General features: G+C 37.8%; 1 non-coding gene across 1 annotated transcript; it reads left to right on the top strand.

Moving 5' to 3' along the window:
- Window positions 1-13,307: 13,307 nt before the first annotated feature.
- Window positions 13,308-13,414, top strand: LOC122099089. Its single transcript, XR_006145849.1, has one exon. It is a non-coding gene; the product is annotated as a U6 spliceosomal RNA (small nuclear RNA).
- The last annotated feature ends 5,680 nt before the right edge of the window (window positions 13,415-19,094 follow it).

Below are 19,094 nucleotides of genomic sequence, written 5' to 3'. Positions count from 1 at the left end.
TATTTTACATGTGCATCATAAATATTGATTTATATATAAACGTAATTTATCTCAACATATATACATATCTACATATATACATTTTTCCTTTTTTTGGTCAGTCCTGGGGCTTGAAATCTGGGCTTGGGTGCTGTCCCTGTACTCTTCAGCTCAATGTAAGAACTCTACTGCTGGAGACATAGCGCCACTTCCAGTTTTCTGGTGGTTTACTGGAGAGAAATATTTCATGGAATTTCCTGTCTGGGCAGGCATTAAACTATGATCCTCAGATCTCAGCCTCCTGAATAGCTAAGGTTATAGGCATGAGCCATGGGCGCACGGTTAAATTTATATATCTGAGATTTGTTAGTGGAACAAAGGGTACAGAAACTATTATTCTTATCAGGAAAGGACTTCACACTGACAGGTATCATTACAAGAAGAAATACGATAAATATTCACAGTGGCACAAAAATCCCTTAGATGCCTTGCAAGACAGCATGTTTTTCCATTCACTGCATGTGGTTTGAGCAGATTGCAACCCAAGTGAATGTAGAAGATATTGGACCCTAACAAAACTGACAATTGCATAAACCCAGTCCTCTATGACAGATTTAACAAGGCCTAATTGGAGATTCTTGTTAGGGACATGATAAAAAATTTATAGTTTAGTTGTGATTACAGAACAGTTTTACACCTGTCACTAAGCCATTACCTTTATTTAACACAGTCCCTTTTTCTCTAACTTATATTTTCTTGGCTCAGGAAACTGTTTTTTGCTTGTGAAAACCTGGCTGTTTACAATATAGAAATGGGTTTTTCATCCTTTTGAAATTACTGTCTGTATAGTGTTCTATGAGATGAGCTTCCTATGATATTCCATATCATAGGAATAAATTACTCTGATTCAAACTTGGACAACAGCTAGCTTGTTCTCTCTCCTAGGAAACCATCTGTATAGACTTTTTACATGTAAACAGACCCTCATTTACTTACAAAAGTCTGTCAGTGAGTCAAACCTAACTCACCCAAGTGAGGTGAATTCCTCTCTCATGCTTCTTTTACATTAAAAATGGTAAGAACTGTTCAACAATGCATATACTTTTTAATGTGAAGTGTGACTCCTATTTTCCATAATGTGAATCAAGGAGAGGAATCAGTTTAAGATGTGAAAGAGCCTTTCTAAGAATTTTGGACCTTGAAAATTGTCCTGGGTATTCATTTTTGGAAAAATATTCCTTTTCAAAGACAAAGGACTCCTTTTTTTTATATTGTGCAGGTACTGGGATTTGAACTCCTGGCCTTGAGCTCTACCTGGGCTTTAATTCTCTATGTTTAATCTATAGACCTGAGCCACACTTTCACTTCTTCCTTTTACCAAGAGTGGAGAAAAGAGGGGAGTTCCGGGAAGATGGCGGAGGAGAAGCTGGAATCTGAACAAGCTCTTGCATAGAAAACAGTTTCAGAGTTCCAGTGAACAGTCCCAAGCCAGAGAATCACACCAAGTGTGCCATCACAGGACAGAGAGTTAGTCAAGAGAGGGGAAGCCAAGCAGACACATCTGAGCAGCTGCTGCTGCGGCGGCAGGGTCGCAGCGGCGACCACCGCCGCGGAGGCATACCTGAGACGCAGTCCGGGACGAAGGAGCCAGACGCAGCGGACGAGCGGATTCTACTCAACACCAGCAAGAACCGACAAGGAGCGGACAACTTCATCCTGCACTTTGCAGACCAGAGACGACCCGAGATCCAAGACTCCGCGTGAGTAGAAGCCCCACTTCCTCACTCCTCTGGGAGCAGAGGAGGGAAGGCCACCCCTCCCCCCCCAGCACCGGTGATCTCCATCTTGGATACCGACAAAGCTTGGAGGAGCGGCTAGCTCCAGCTCAGGCCTTGGAATAGAGCTAGTCATTTGGCAGGTCACAGGAACTTGGCGGCGAGGTGACCTCACAGACTCAGTTCCATCCAGGGAGGGGTCGCCCAGCTCAGGCACCAGCCACTGGAGTGGCTCTCCTCGCTGGGTGGCCAGAGCCAGAGGCTGCCCCTCCCTCTAGCAGCCACCACAATCAATTGAAAAACAGAAACCCTGAGAATGGCTCCAGGCCGGGTGCTGTGAGTTTTTTTTTCACAAAATAGCCCCAGGGAAAAGCTACTGTTCGTTGAAAGGCCTCAACTCTACCCAGAACCTAGCCTCATCACTGCATCCCCCTCTTTTGTGATTCTCAAAGCAGATCACCCTCCCAGTAAACTAACCTGGGAGGGGGATCTCAAAATCTTGGGTAAAGCAGAGCATTTTCCTGCCTGTTCCAACAAACTGACTTAAGAAACCAATCAAGCCACAGGACCTCAAGCTGACCAGAGACTCCAACCAGACTCTGGTTACAGACAAAAGGGAGATACAGGACTCTTCCCACCCCTCCCAAAAAAAAAAAAAAAAAAAAAAAATCAAAGAACTTTTTTTTTCTTCTTCTTCTTTTCTTTTTTTCTTTTTCTTGTTTTGTTTTTTTTCGTTTTTTGTTACCTTATATATATATAAAAAATTTTTTTTGCTTTTCTAAAACTTTTATTAATCTTTAATTTTTGCCTCTTCTGAAAAAATAATTGTTTTCCATTAACTTTTTTTTTTTCTCCTCTTATAATTTTTATTTTAGGAATACGTGAATGTGTGTTTTCTTTTCTTTTCTTGTCTTCTTTCTCTTTTTCTTTCATTCTTAATTATCTTTTTGTTTTTTTTTCTAGCTCTACTGAACTTCTGATCTTTTCTTCTCACTTTCCTATCCTTTCCATCTTTTCCTCTTTGTTCATCTTTATGTGACTTAACTCTTGTCCTGCACATCCTCAGATAAACCCGTAGTTAACCAGTAGACCCTATCCCCCATTGTGTACACACTTAATCCACAAACTTATTACTCAATTCAAAACCTCTGAGACTTAAATTCACTAATAGCAGTACTTTATACCTATACAATATTTTAAGCATTTTTTTAAAGTTTTTCTCATCTCCTCTATGTCCCTCCCTTTCTCTCAACATATTCATATTCCTCTATAAATAGATGGTCTTTTAATCTCTAAAATAACATTAATTTTCACGTTTCTATTTTTTTTCTGGTCTCTTTTCATTCCCCTTCCCCTTTCTTCTTTTTCTCTCTCTCTCTACTTACATCCTACCCAACCTATTTCCTGCATTGTGATTAGGACATAGTTAACTCTCCCTGTGCCTCCCCACACCAATCTATTCCTATTTTTTACCCACATCTCTTCCTAACCCTAATAATTTCTGGCTTTCCAAATTCTTCTCTGCGGTTCGAAGTTCTTTAACATATAGTTGTTTGATGTGGAATAGATGTATCTGTTGAACTAGATAGTATCTGTAGACTATTGACTGTACAAATGCAAACTTTGGTTGATGGTTGCCTTAAGATAGTGTTCTAGCACAAAACTGGTGCTATCTTCATCTCAAATGGGCAGAGTAAGCCGGAAAAACACAAGAAAAATGGCAAATTCGGGTATCTCAATTCCCAATCCTGATAATCAGGGGTTAGAACAGATAATGAATAATCCAGAGGAGAGTTCCCAAACAGCTCTACAAACACTGGTGGCAAACATGATAAATGAAAAGTTTGACAACGTACAAAGGACTCTGTATGAGCGTGATAGGGAGAGAGAGGAGGCATCCCAGAAGTTTATACAGGAATATCATAAGCGTGAGGAAGCTACTCAAAAACTGATACAGGATTTGCGTGAACAACTTGAAAATACTCAAAGAGAAAGGGAGGAATGGCGTGAGCAGGCTGAGAACACTCAAAGAGATCTGCAGGAATCCCACGAACGGGAGGAAGCTAATCAAAGAGTAATACAGGAATTGAGAGACCAGGTAGAGAACACACAAAGATCACTAAAGGCATTCATGGAATCCATTAACAAAGAGCTGAAGGAAGTCAGGGAGACCACAAAGGGAATGCTGAATGGAACCCAACAGAAGGAATGGGAGCCCAAAGAAACCATAACCAATCAACTAAGTGATTTGAGGACAAACACTGAACACCAAATTAAGGAAGTAAAGAAATTCATAGAAGACCTAAAACAGAGCTTCAACAAAGAACTTGAAGCCATCAAAGCTGACCAACTAGAAGGAAAAGAGATAAAAAACAAAGTAGAGAGTCTTGACAGCAGGTTAGACCATGCAGAAGATCGAATCTCAGGGATTGAAGACAGCCTAGATATTATAGAGAAAGAACATACAACCATCCAAGACAAGTCCAAGAAATATGATAGATCTATCCAACACCTGGAAGACACCATCAGAAGGCCTAATCTAAGGATAATGGGTGTAGAGGAACACCTAGAAACAGAAGTTAATGGTCTAGGAAATCTGTTTAACAGGATCCTAGCAGAGAACTTCCCAAACATGCAAAAAGATAGGCCTGTCCAGATACAAGAAGCCTTTAGAACCCCAAATAGACCAGACCAGAATAGGACATCCCACCGTCACATTATAATCCACACAGGATCAACTCAGAACAAGGAAAAGATCCTTAAAGCTGTCAGGGAGAAAAGGGTAATCACTTATAAAGGGAAACCAATTAGAATCACCTCAGATTTCTCAGCAGAGACAATCAAAGCAAGAAGAGCCTGGAATGATGTATGCCATGCCCTAAAAACAAACAACTATCAACCAAGAATACTGTACCCAGCTAAACTCTCCTTCATAACTGAAGGCCAAATAAAAACCTTCCATAGAAAAGAAAAATTGAAACAATACATCTCCACCAAACCAGCCCTACAAAAGATTCTTAAAGATGTCCTACACATAGAAAACCAACAAGACCGCAATAAAGGCCAAGAAAATGCACCCAAACTGAGAATCCAAGAACCATAGGAAGAACCCAGTTTTCGCAGCCCCCAAGAAGGTAGATAACATGGCAGGAACTCCCAAATACCTCTCAGTCCTATCTCTTAATGCTAACGGACTGAACTCTCCAATTAAGCGACATAGACTGTCTAGTTGGATTAAAAAACAAGACCCTTCTATCTGCTGCCTGCAGGAGTCACATCTTGCCCATAAAAACAAACACATTTTCAATGTTAAAGGCTGGAACAAAATCTACCAAGCAAACGGACCGCATAAACAGGCGGGAGTTGCAATCCTAATATCAGATAAAATAGACTTCAAATTAAAATTCATGAAAAGAGATAAAGAAGGTCGCTACATACTAATTAAAGGATCTCTCCTTCAGGAGGATATTACAATTCTAAATATCTATTCGCCAAACAATGGAGCACCCAAATTTATCAAAGAAACACTACTTTCCCTCAAATCCCATATAGATCCAAAGACATTAATCGTTGGGGATTTTAACACACCACTCTCCCCACTAGATAGATCAACTCGGCAAAAACTCAACAGAGAAACCGCAGATCTAAACAGCTGCATAGATCAACTAGACTTAACAGACATTTACCGAACATTTCACCCAGCAGCATCAGAATACACGTATTTCTCAGCAGCACATGGAACGTTTTCTAAAATAGACCACATTTTAGGCCACAAAGCAAACTTGTCTAAATTCAGAAACATTGAAGTTATACCTTGCATTCTCTCTGACCACAAGGGAATAAAGTTAGAACTCAACACCAAAAGCCACCAAAGAAAGTCCGGTATCACATGGAGGCTGAACAACACACTGCTGAATCATGAGTGGGTCATGGAAGAGATTAGAAAGGAAATTCAAATGTTCATGCTATTCAACAAAAATGAACACACAAAATACCAGCTCCTCTGGGACACAGCAAAGGCAGTACTCAGAGGCAAGTTTATAGCTCTGAGCTCCTACATCAACAAATTGGAGAGATCTGAAACTAACAATTTAATGACACATCTAAACCTCCTTGAAAAAGAGCAGCAAGATAAACCCCAATCCAGTAGACGGAAAGAAATAATCAAAATTAAATCAGAATTAAATGAATTAGAATCCAAAAAAACTATAGAAAGAATCAACAAAACAAAGAGTTGGTTCTTCGAAAAACTTAACAAAATTGACAGACCCTTAGCAAATCTTATCAGAAAAAGAAGAGAACACACCCAAATTAATAAACTCAGAGATGAGAATGGAAACATCACCACGGAAACAAGCAAGATTCAGAACATTATAAGGGAATACTTCTCAAAACTTTATGCTAATAAGTTTGAGAACTTGACAGAAATGGACCTCTTCCTAGCAAATATTGACATGCCAAAACTAAACCAAGATGAGGTAAACTATCTTAACAGGCCCATATCAAGCATTGAAATAGAAACAGCAATAAGAGACCTCCCAGCTAAGAAAAGTCCAGGACCAGATGGTTTTACAGCGGAATTTTACAAGGCCTTCAAAGCAGAGCTCACACCAATTCTCCTCCAACTCTTCAATGAAATTGAAAGAGAAAGCTCACTACCGAACACATTCTATGAAGCCATCATAACCCTCATCCCAAAACCAGGTAGGGACTCATCAAAGAAAGAGAACTATAGACCCATTTCTTTGATGAACATTGATGCGAAACTTCTCAACAAAATTTTGGCCAATCGACTTCAACAATTCATCCAAAAAATCATACACCACGATCAAACAGGATTCATTTCAGGGATGCAAAGCTGGTTCAATATACGCAAATCAATTAATATTATTCATCACATCAACAGGAGCAAGAATAAGAACCACATGGTTATCTCAATAGACGCAGAAAAAGCATTTGACAAGATCCAACACCCCTTTATGATGAAGGTTTTGGAAAAATTAGGAATCCATGGAACATTCCTCAATACAATAAAGGCTGTATATGACAAACCTACAGCCAGCATTATACTCAATGGCGAAAAACTAAAGCCATTTCCTCTTAACTCAGGAACAAGACAAGGATGCCCAATCTCTCCACTTCTCTTCAATCTAGTATTAGAATGCCTAGCTACAGCAATAAGACAAGATGCAGACATAAAGGGGATCCAAATAGGGAAAGAAGAAATAAAACTCTCCCTCTTTGCAGATGACATGATCTTGTATTTAAAGAATCCCATAGACTCCACTCCCAAATTACTCAAGCTGATTCAAAACTTTGGCAAAGTAGCAGGTTATAAAATTAACCCCCAAAAATCAATGGCTTTTCTGTATGCCAACAATGAGAAAAGTGTGGCTGAAATTAGGAAAGCAACTCCATTTGTAATAGCCTCACAAAAAATAAAATACCTAGGAATTAACTTAACTAAAGAAGTGAAGGACCTCTATGATGAAAACTTTAAAATCTTGAAAAAGGAAATCAACACAGAACTTAAAAAATGGCAAAACCTCCCATGCTCCTGGATTGGAAAGATTAACATCGTGAAAATGGCAATACTGCCCAAGGCTATCTACAAATTCAACGCAATACCTATCAAAATTCCACCCTCATTCTTCAAGGAAATAGAAGAGGCAATCCAAAAATTCATATGGAACAATAAAAGACCCCGAATAGCAAAAACGCTCCTCAACGGAAAGAATACTGCTGGAGGAATATCAATACCAAATTTCAAACTCTACTATAAAGCCATAGTAATCAAAACAGCTTGGTATTGGCATAAGAACAGACCTCAGGACCAATGGAATAGAATTGAAAACCCAGAAATGAACCTACAGACCTATAGCCATCTAATCTTCGATAAGGGAGCTAAAACAATAGAATGGAAGACAGACAGCCTCTTCAGTAAATGGTGCTGGCAAAACTGGTTAACTACATGTAGAAAACTAAAGCTAGATCCTTATATATCACCCTGCACCAGAATCAACTCCAAATGGATCAAAGACCTTGAACTCAAAGCAGACACTCTGAAAACATTACAGGATGGAATAGGAGAAACCCTGGGTCTCCTTGGCTCAGGCCGAAATTTTCTGAATAGAGACCCGGAAACACAACAAATCAAAGAAAGGCTGGACAAATGGGATTGTATAAGGTTGCAGAGCTTCTGCAGGGCAAATGACATAGCTAGCAAGATCAATAGAAAGCCCACGGACTGGGAGAAGATCTTTACTAGCCATACAACGGACAAGGGTCTCATATCTAAAATATACTTGGAACTCAAAAAATTAAACCACCCAACAACAAATCCTCAAAGAAACAACTGCCCAATAAGTAAGTGGGCGAAGGACTTAAAGAGAAGCTTCTCTGAAGAAGAAAGAAGGATGGCCAATAGACACATGAAGAAATGTTCAACATCCCTAGCCATAAAAGAAATGCAAATCAAAACAACATTGAGATATCACCTCACTCCAGTTAGAGCAGCAAAAATCAAGAACTCTAACAACAACAGATGCTGGAGGGGATGTGGACAGAAAGGAACCTTACTTCATTGTTGGTGGGAATGTAAACTTGTTCAACCACTTTGGAAAGCAGTATGGAGGTTCCTCAAAAGACTCCACATAGAGCTCCCCAACGACCCAGCAATCCCACTTTTGGGCATTTACCCAAATGATCACAAACAAGGCCACACTAAAGCTACCAGCACAACTATGTTTATTGCAGCATTATTTACCATAGCTAAGACATGGAACCAACCCAGATGCCCCTCAGTAGATGAATGGATCAAGAAGATGTGGTATATATACACAATGGAATTCTATGCCTCCATCAGAAAGAATGACATTTCCCCATTTGTTAGGAAATGGAAAGGCTTGGAAAAAATTATATTAAGTGAAGTAAGCCAGGCCCAAAGAAACATAGGTCCCATGGTTTCCCTTATTTGCAATATCTAGTATAGGTATGAGTCAAGCAGAAAAAGTCAGATAATGTGATGTTAGGAAAACAAAACCTCAAATATGTATTTTAATGTTTTTGTTTCTTTCATGCATGTGTTTCTAATGCATTTATAAGATTATTTCTTTGTTGCTTTGTATGTCCCTCCCCCACAGTGTAACCCCTGCTTTCACTATATTTGATGTCAGTATAACATGTGGAGGAGACGGGGACAAACAAGTCGTTTAAGGATTCAGGTGGACCTGTTGCAACAATGAGAAGTACAAAATGTCATGTCAAAACCAGCTTTACAATGTCGGTGGGGTGGGGGGAGGGGGGGTATGATTGGATGGGAGGGAGGGGGGAGGCTGGGAAGGGAGGTGAAGGGTAAACAAAGGAGGAGGATGCAATGCTTGGTAAGAAATGTATGCATTATCCTGCCCATGTAATTGTAACCCCTCTGTACAGTATGTTCTCAAATAAAATAAAATTAAATTAAAAAAAAAAAAAAAAAAAAAAAAAAAAAAAAAAAGAGTGGAGAAAAGAATCTCCTAGGTTTATCTACTTGCAATAGCTTCGAATTGCAATTATCAAATTTGAAACGGTTCCAAGCATTCCGTCTAAGGCATATTCAACAACTAGTGAAACTTGTGTTGGCTATAATTATGTATCTTTCTCTATGTGTGCACGTTTACATCTGTATATGTATGTGTGTATTTGTGTGTATGCTAACGTGCAAGTGAACCTACATAAAGGCATATACACACATATATGCATATATAAATGAATATACAAATACAAATATATGTGCATATATATGTATATCAGATGTTCAGTGATTTAATCTATAGTTCCTAGCACATAGTCATTCTCACAAAATGTACATGATAAATTGCTCTGCAGATCTGTGATCTATTATGGATATCCTTTGTACTCACTTCCCCCATTAGTTTTTGACCATCCCTGTGAACAACTTCGGTCTACTTTCCATAGGACAGCTTTTTTTTCATTACAGGTAGTTACTAACTGATAATAAAAGAAAAAAGGTTGCTTGTAAAAGAAAAAAAATTCTTGATTATAGCCATTCTACCTGGGGTGAGGTGATATCTCAATGTTGCTTTGATTTGCATTACTTTTATGGCTAGAGAGGTTGAGCATTTATTCATGTGACTATTGGCCATCCTTCTTTCATCTTCAGAGAAGTTTCTCTGTAAGTTTTTAGCCCACTTATTTATTGGGTAGTTGTTTCTTTGAAGATTTGTTGTTGGGGGATTTAATTTGTTGATATCCAGGTAGACTTTAGATATGAGACCCTTGTCTGTTGTATGGTTAGTGAAGATTTTCTTCCAATCCGAGGACATTCTATTGATCTTGCTAGCTATGTCCTTTGCCATGCAGAAGCTCTGCAATTTCATGCAATCCCATTTGCCCATTTTCTTTGATTTGTTGTGTTTCTGGGACTCTATTAAGGAAATTTTGGCTTGTGCCAAGGAGACCTAGGGTTTCTCCTTTTCCATCCTGTAATGTTTTCAGAGTGTCTGATTTGACTCCAAGGTATTTGATCAATTTGGAGTTGATTCTGGTGCAGAGTGATATATAAGGATCTAACTATTTTTCTGCAAGTAATTAACCAATTTTTCCAGCACCATCTACTGAAGAGGCTGTTAGATGTTGGAGGAGATGTGGACAGAAGGGAACCTTACTGCATTGTTGGTGGGAGAGTAACCTTGTTCAACCATGTTGAAAAGCAGTATGGAGGTTCCTCAAAAGACTCTACATAGATCTCCCCTATGACCCAGCAATCCCACTTTTGGGCGTTTCACCAAATGATCACAAATAAGACCACACTAAAGCTACCAGCTCAACTATATTTATTGCAGCATTATTTACCATAGCTAAGACATGAAACCAACCCAGATGCTCCTCAGTAGATAAATAGATCAAGAGAATGTGGTATATACACACAATGGAATTCTATGCCTCCATCAGAAAAAAATGACATTGCCCCATTTGTTAGGAAATGGAAAGGCTAGGAAAAAATTCTATTAAGTGAAGTAAGCCAAGCCCAAAGAAACATAGGTTTCATGGTTAACCTTATTTGCAACAACTAGTATATGTCTGAGTCAAGCAGAAAAGGTCAGATAGGTTGATGTTAGGGACATGAACCCTAAGATATGTATTCAAATGTTTTTAATGCGATTTTTTCTAACATATTTAAAGATTATTTCTTTGTTGCTTTGTATGTCCCTCCCCCACGGTATAACCCCTGCTTTCACTGTATTTGATGTTGGTATAATTTGTAGGGGGGGGTGGGAAATAACAATTCGTTTAAATAAGGATACGGGTGGACCCATTGCAACACTAATATGTACAAGTACTTATATCGAAAAACGAACTTTACTACTTTGGTTGGCGGGAGTATTTGATATGGGGGACAAGGAGGATTGGAAGTTCTGGGAAGGAGAAACAAAGGAGGACGCTACAATGCTTGATAAGAAATGTACTCATTATCTTGTCCATGTAATTACAACCCCTCTGTACAGTATTTTCACAATAAAAAAGAAAAAATAATAAAAAGAACAAAATTTTTAAAAATATATAAAATAATCTTGTAGAAGATTAAAAAAATAAAAGAAAAATAATTTTAGGTCACAGGTTAAAGTATCTTATCCCATTCCAATGATTCCTATGAGATAAAATTTATAGTAGAAGTAAAAGTGAAAAGGAACTCCTAGATATGTTATTTTACCATTTAGAATGGCAAAGAATAATATCATGTCACTGTCATAACTCTTAAAGAATGCAAGGTTAACCGATAGTTGCTTTCATGTTCCCACAAAACCAGTAGATCCTGAAGCATAATAGTAGCCCAGCAGAAATTCTAAGTAGCAGACATGGGGCATGGAAGAGAAAGAGAGGAAATGAGACAGAGTGAAAGAGAGAGAGAAATATCATAATATTGAAAGTGAATAATAGATAAACAGGAGCTGCATGAGAATATTCATACTACTATCTTTAGACTCTAATGTGTACATTTGCAGGTATTTGATATTTGTAATCCATCAACATGAAATATAAAGTTATGTTGATAAAAATAAAAGTGACTCAGAAGAAATTATAAATGCAAAAACGATCTTCACAGCAGCAAACTCTCAGAGATATTTCATGACTTTGAAAAGGATAAAGTGGCTGAAGTTACTATAAATTTAGAAGTACAACAATTCACAAAAATAGAAAAAGATATTTATATATTTCCTTATATAACCCAAAGCAAAAGGAAAATGTTGTTTAGATGATTTTTTTAAAAACACAGTCTCTCAAGTGCTAAGAAGTTGGCTCAGTGGTAGAGTGCTTGCCTTTCATGCATGAGGCCCTGGGTTTGATGCCTCAGCACCACATAAGTAGAAAATGATGGAAATGGTGCTGTGCCTCAAGTGTTAGCGCTAGCCTTGCCTGAGGAACAGCACTCAGGCCCCAGAGTTCAAGCCCCATGACCAACAAAGTCAAAATAAAACAAAACAAAACAAAACACAGTCTCTCACATTTGTGGCCTCAACTCTGTAATACTGTTGCTTCAACCTAGGGCTAAGATTTTAGTTGTGGACATGTATCAACTCTCCTGATTCAGACTCTACTTGATCATTTTTTAATAAATATTTTGTTCTTAATTTTCCTAGTTGTAAATTCACATGCACCTATTAAAAAATGTTTTGACCACCCCAGTAACCTTCTCAAAGTACCTCCTAATGATGACTAACAAAAAGTTGTATTATATAACAACAAGTAAAACAATGCTACAAAGAAAACCAATAATTAAATAATGATTAATAAAATAAAAAACAAAACAATTACCAGTGTTTTTAGTATTTGAAGTGCACTACATATTAGATTTTACTATTTTCTCATATTCCTGTACATTTTAAACCGCCTAAGATTATGATGTTCAACAAGATTTTTATAGGCTATGAATAGTCTTCAAAGTTACACACTAAGGTTATTATTTATGGCTCACCTCAATATTTGTTTATGGCTTATATCATCTCTTGTTCCTCGCTAAAATATAAAGTAAGGAATCCCTAAATTTTAACAAGAACTGTGTAGTTAGCAAGTCTTAACCCTTCATTCTGCTTCTTTACACAAAGACTTTGCAACTTCTCATTAACAAAATTTCTATAAATTCTGAAATGTACATACTTAGCACTATATGTCTGCTAACATAAATCTTAAATACATTATAGAAAATTTGATACCTGCCAAACAGTCCTAATTTTGGCATATTTAAGCAAATTCCTAAAATTAAATAGATATAAAACACTAAAATTTTTAACAACCCTTAACACTTGCTGTTGTGTTCATTATGACATGTGCCTTGTATAGAACAATTGAATTATTTCCCCTACACATCTCTTGAACCACAAATATCTGGAATTATTTTGTTTTTGACATGTCCATCTTGACATTATTCTTAAATGTGTGCTTATGTAAGAAGTACATGGTTCTAAAATTTCAAAATTCTTCTAAACTTACTTTTTGTTGAATTGCCTAGTTTAAGAAAATCAATTACACTTTATATATAAAAAATATTCTGTGCTCAATTCAGCATCACATAAACTAACATTGTAATGATACTGAGAAGATTAGCATGGCCCCTGTGCAAGGATGACAGGCAAATTCCTGAAGCATTCCATAGTTTTACAATAGATGCTGGAGGGGATGTGGACAGAAGCGAACCTTACTGCATTCTTGGTGGGAGTGTAAACTTTTTCAACCATTTTGGAAATTAGTATGGAGGTTCCTCAAATGACTCCACATAGATCTCCCCTATGATCCACAAATCCCACTTTGGGGCATTTACCCAAATGATCACAAACAAGACCATACTAAAACTATCAGCACAACTACTACAATTATTGCAGCATTATTTAAGATAACTAAGATATGGAACCAACCCCGATGCTCCTCAGCAGAAGAATGGATCAAGAGGATGTGGTTTATATAAACAATGGAATTCTATGCCTCCATCAGAAAGAATGGCATCACCCAATTTGTTAGAAATTGGAAAGATATGGAAAAAATATTAAGTGAAGTAAGCCAAATCCAAAAGAACACAGGTCCCATGGTTTTCTTAATTTTCAATAACTAATATATGTATAGTACAAGCAGAAAAGGTCAAAAGGTATGTCCATATGACCAGATAACATAATGTTCCGGGAAATGAAACCCAAGATAGGGATACAAGAATTTTTCTCCTTTTTGCTATTGTTTCTAATGTACTTATAATGTGCAATGTGATTTTTTGTGTCTTTTTATAGGTTCCTCCCCATGCTATAACAAATGTTTTCACTGTATTTGAAGTTGGTGCGCCTATATCTTGTATATATGCTCTTCTAATTTGGGGAGAGGAAGGAAAAAATCAAAATGCCTAAATAGGGATACAGGTTGACCCATTGTAACAATGAGATGCACAAGACACTATGCTGAAAAATGAATGTTACAATTTAGGCAGGGGAAGGGGGGAGGGCAGTGTACTTTTGGAGGTGCGAAGGAAGGAATGGTAGGGGAAAAATAAAGGAGGAGGTAACAATGCTTGTTAGGAATTGTTCTCATTACCTAGCTCATGTAAATATGACCCCTGTGTACAGTATTTTTACAATAAAAAGTATAAAACTTTTCTAAGAGGGAGGAGTTTATTTCCTTTCTTTTGCTTATATAATATTGTTAACAAAGAAATTAATGCAAAACACTGATATGAAGATATTTAGAATGGATGTATGTGTGTATGTGTGTGTGTGCATGCGCGCGCAAGTAGCATGCGTGTACAGGAAATTGCATTTCTGTTGGCATGCTCAGAATTTGAAATCGCAGCTTCAAGGTCTTGCTAGGCCTTTCCTCTCTAGATTGGTGAGCTACTATATAAGCTACATCTTCATTCTTGGCCCTATGCTAGTTCAATAAATTTTTGAAAAATTATCTCATGAATTTATTTTGCCTTGATTGGGTTCCAACTGTTATCCACAGATCTCGGGCTCCTGAGTAGATGTCTGAAGGAGTTAGGATTACAGGTGCGACCATCCAGCACAAGGTTTTCAGAATAATTTCAAAAGTAGAAGAAAATTTACTTCACAGGGTCCTGTTTTATCATCTCCTACTTTGAAAGCATTTTGGGTGATTGTATATGAATTTTTTAGGTTTTTGATTCTTAAAAGTCAGTTAATGATAATATTTAAAAGTTTTAGTACTTTTTAAAAAGGAAACTGGAAGTTTCCTCAATTTATAAGCTCAACTCTAATGATAACCCAATCTCACCAACACAGTCTGTGTTGAAGACAAAATGTAACAGAAAACAATCACCATGGACATTAATTGCTATGCTATTATTTCTTGGACAATATGAATATTGAATTGAGAGTGTAAGAGAATGGAGAGATTTTACCTACCTTTTGTGTACTGCTAAAAGGCTTTTGGAAACTTTGCCTCATTTCCTTTCTCACTGTATGTCTTTGGGTCATCTACTTAAGGCATTTAATTACAATTTTTCCCAACACTAAAATGGTAATAACATTAGCATTATAACAAATATTATCTTAAGAATTAAGGGAAATAAAACTTGTGAAGTACTTAACCTAAACTTCTGTGAAGGAGCTTTGAGTTTAGCCAGCATTTTTTTAAAATACTAAATAGAATGCAATAAGCATTACAAAAACCATTACATGTAGTGAGAAACCAGAAGTAATGTTATCTATTGACCATGTTCTGCTTCCAAGGAAACCAGGGTGATAACTTCTTATTCTGTAAATCAAACTGGTTATCTTATATCTTACGTCTTGGTAGTGTAAAAGTATCAGGGAAAGAATAATGAATGAATGTTGTAGACTGAGGTGAAGTCCATATGAAAATGTGAAAAACTGATAAAACATAAAACTACCTTCGCGATATGTTGTGGTTTACATTTTAAGGAAGACCTAGAAGAATGAATTCTCTTTTTGATATCCTAGCATAGTTCCTTAGAAGTAGGAACTCTTTCTTCCTTCTTGTAGAGGCATCATCAGATGAGAGGAACTGTATTTTTTTTGTTTGCTTCCTTCCATTTATTCTTCAGTTTGAAATCTGAACTACTTGAGACTGAAAGAGAGCAAGGGAAATTAGACACATAGACTTTGGAAAGACCAATTAACATAAAATAAATAAAATGCATATAGCCTTGTTAAAGGACTAAATAAATTGAATTATATGGTCTCAAGCATTAACAGAAAATGATTTAAGCAATATCATTTTATTGAAAATTGAAAAATGTTAGGAGTGGCTTAATATTTTTCTATCTACTACCTTGAATTAATTATTGATTTTGTATAGAGAGATTAAAGATGAGATTAACAAGAAACTTGATTAAAATTGGACAAAAGTTCTGAATAGACATCTTTTCCATAAAGCCCTGAAAATCGCCAGTGGGCTAACAAAGTTGTGTTTAATACAACTTCTATGCTGGCTTAATGGTTTGTGAACTGAAATCATTAGAGAAATGTAATTCAAAATTACTATGATAAGGAGTTCCGGGAAGATGGCGGAGGAGAAGCTGGAGGCTAAACAAGCTCTCGCAGAGAAAAGAGTTTTATTTTATTTTTTTTAAATTTAATTTTTTTTTGTGAACATACTGTACAGAGGTGTTACAATTACATGGGCAGGATAATGCGTACATTTCTTATCAAGCATTGCAGCCTCCTCCTTTGTTTACCCTTCACATCCCTTCCCAATCTCCCCCCTACCCCCCCACCCATTCCTCCCCCCTCCCCCCCACACCAACGTTGTAAAGCTCATTTTCTACATGACAACTTGTACTTCTCATTGTTGCAAGAGGTCCACCTGTATCCTTAAACGACTTGTTTTTCCCCATCTCCTCCACAAGTTATACTGACATAAAATATAGTGAAAGCAGGGGTTATACTGCGGGGGAGGGACATACAAAGCAACAAAGAGATAATCTTATAAATGCATTAGAAACAAATGCATGAAATAAAAAAGCATTAAAATACATATCTAAGGGGTCATTTTCCTAACGTCACATTATCTGACCTTTTCCGCTTGACTCATACATATACTACATATTGCAAATAAGGGAAACCATGGGACCTATGTTTCATTGGGCCTGGCTTACTTCACTTAATATAATTTTTTCCAAGTTTTTCCATTTCCTAACAAATGGGGCAATGTCATTCTATCTGATGGAGGCCTAGAATTCCATTGTGTATATACCACATTTTCTTGATCCATTCATCTACTGAGGAGCATCTGGGTTGGTTCCATATCTTAGCTATGGTAAATAATGCTGGAATAAACATAGTTGTGCTATTAGCTTTAGTGTGGTCTTGTTTGTAAACATTTGGGTAAATGCCCAAAAGTGGAATTGCTGGGTCATAGGGGAGGTCTATGTGAAGTCTTTTCACGAACCTCCATACTGATTTCCAAAGTAGTTGAACAAGTTTACACTCCCACCAACAATGCATTAAGGTTCCCTTCTGTCCACATCCCCTCTTGCATCTGTTGTTGTTAGAGTTCTTGATTATAGCCATTCTAACTGGGATGAGGTGGTATCTCAATGTTGTTTTGATTTGCATTTCTTTTATGTCTAGGGAGATTGAGCATTTTTCTTCCTGTGTCAATTGGCCATCCTTCTTTCTTCTTCAGAGAAGTTTTTCTTCAAGTCTTTAGCCCACTTATTTATTGGGCAGTTGTTTCTTTGAGGATTTGTTGTTGGGGGATTTAATTTTTTGAGTTCCAAGTATATTTTAGATATGAGACCATTGTCTGTTGTATGGCTAGTGAAGATCTTCTCCCAATCCGTACGCTTTCTGTTCATCTTGCTAGCTATGTCCTTTGCCATGCAGAAGTTCTGCAACTTCATGCAATCCCATTTGTCCAACCTTTATTTCTGGGAAGATGGCGCAGGAGAAGCTGGAATCTAAACAAGCTCTCGCATAGAAAGCAGTTTTAGAGTTCCAGTGAACAGTCCTAAGCCAGAGAATCACACCAAGTGTGCCATCACAGGACAGAGAGTCAGGCCAGAGAGAGAAAGGAGTTTTAGAGCTCCAGCGAACAGACTTAAGCCAGAGAATCACACCAAGTGTACCATCATAGTGCAGAGAGTTAGGCCAGAGAGGGAAAATCCAGGCAAGGAGACAGATCTGAGCACTTGCTAGCAGCCGCCACTGCGGGCTACAGTGGTGGTGGAGGTGGCAATAGCCGCCATACCTGCAACACAGAGAGTCCAGGACAAAGGAGCCAGACATGGCACGCGAGTGTATTCTACTGAACACCAACAAGAACCGACAAGGAGCAGACATCTTCATCCTGCAGTTCACAGACCAGAGATGATCTAGGAACAAAAATGCAGTGTGAGTAGAAGCCTAACTTCCTCACTCCCCCAGAGATGATCTAGGAACAAAAATGCAGTGTGAGTAGAAGCCTAACTTCCTCACTCCTTCTCAGGGAGCAGAGGAGGGAAGTCCACCCCTCCCCGCCATTACAGGAGATCTCCATGTTTGATACTGACAAAGCTTGGCTGACCTGCTAGCTCAAACACAGGCCTTGGAAGAAAACTAGAGTCATATAGCAGGTCACAAGATCCTAAAGTGACATGCCAAACTCAGCTCCATCCAGGGAAAAGTCACCCAGCTCGGGCCGCCAGCCCCAGGAGTGGGTTTCTTCACTGGGTAATCAGAGCCAGAGGCTGCCCCTCTCTTTAGCAGCATGGACAATCCATTGAAATTCAGTAAACATAAACCCTGAGAGTGGCTCCAGGCTGGGCTCTGTGAGTCTCTCACAAAGTCTCCTCAGGGAAAAGCTACTGTTTGCTAAAATGCCTCAACTCTACCCAGAACCTAGCCTCATCAGAGCATCTACAAACATGAGGAAAAAGCCATCTCCCTCTTTTGTGATACTCAAAGCAGATCTCCCTCCCATTGAACTAGCCAGGGGAGAGGATCACAAAATCCTTTGTACAGCATAGCATTTTTCTGCCTGTTCAAACAAACTGCTTAAGAAACCAACTAAGCCACAGGAAAATCAAATACCACAAGCAGACCAGAGACTCCAACAAGAGGCTGGTTATGGACACAAGGGATATAAAAGATCTTCCCACCACTCCCAAAAAAAATCAAAGAACTTGTTTTTTTCTCTGTTTCTTCTTCTTCTTCTTCTTTTTTTTTTTTTTGGTACCTTTCATAAAAATATTTTTCTTCTAAAACTTTTTTTTTAATTTTTAATTTTTACCATTTTGAAAAAAAATTCTATACTAGTAACTTTTTTCTCTTCCTCTTATAATTTTTATTTTAGGAGTATATGTGTGTGTGCATTTTTCTTTCTTTTTTGTTCTTTCTT

The sequence above is a fragment of the Dipodomys spectabilis genome, unplaced genomic scaffold, assembly GCF_019054845.1.
Source record: "Dipodomys spectabilis isolate Male_0828 unplaced genomic scaffold, ASM1905484v1 ptg000502l, whole genome shotgun sequence".
Classification (NCBI taxonomy): domain Eukaryota; kingdom Metazoa; phylum Chordata; class Mammalia; order Rodentia; family Heteromyidae; genus Dipodomys; species Dipodomys spectabilis.
Note: the sequence above shows the minus strand (reverse complement) of the source record. Positions and strands in the feature narration are given on the sequence as shown.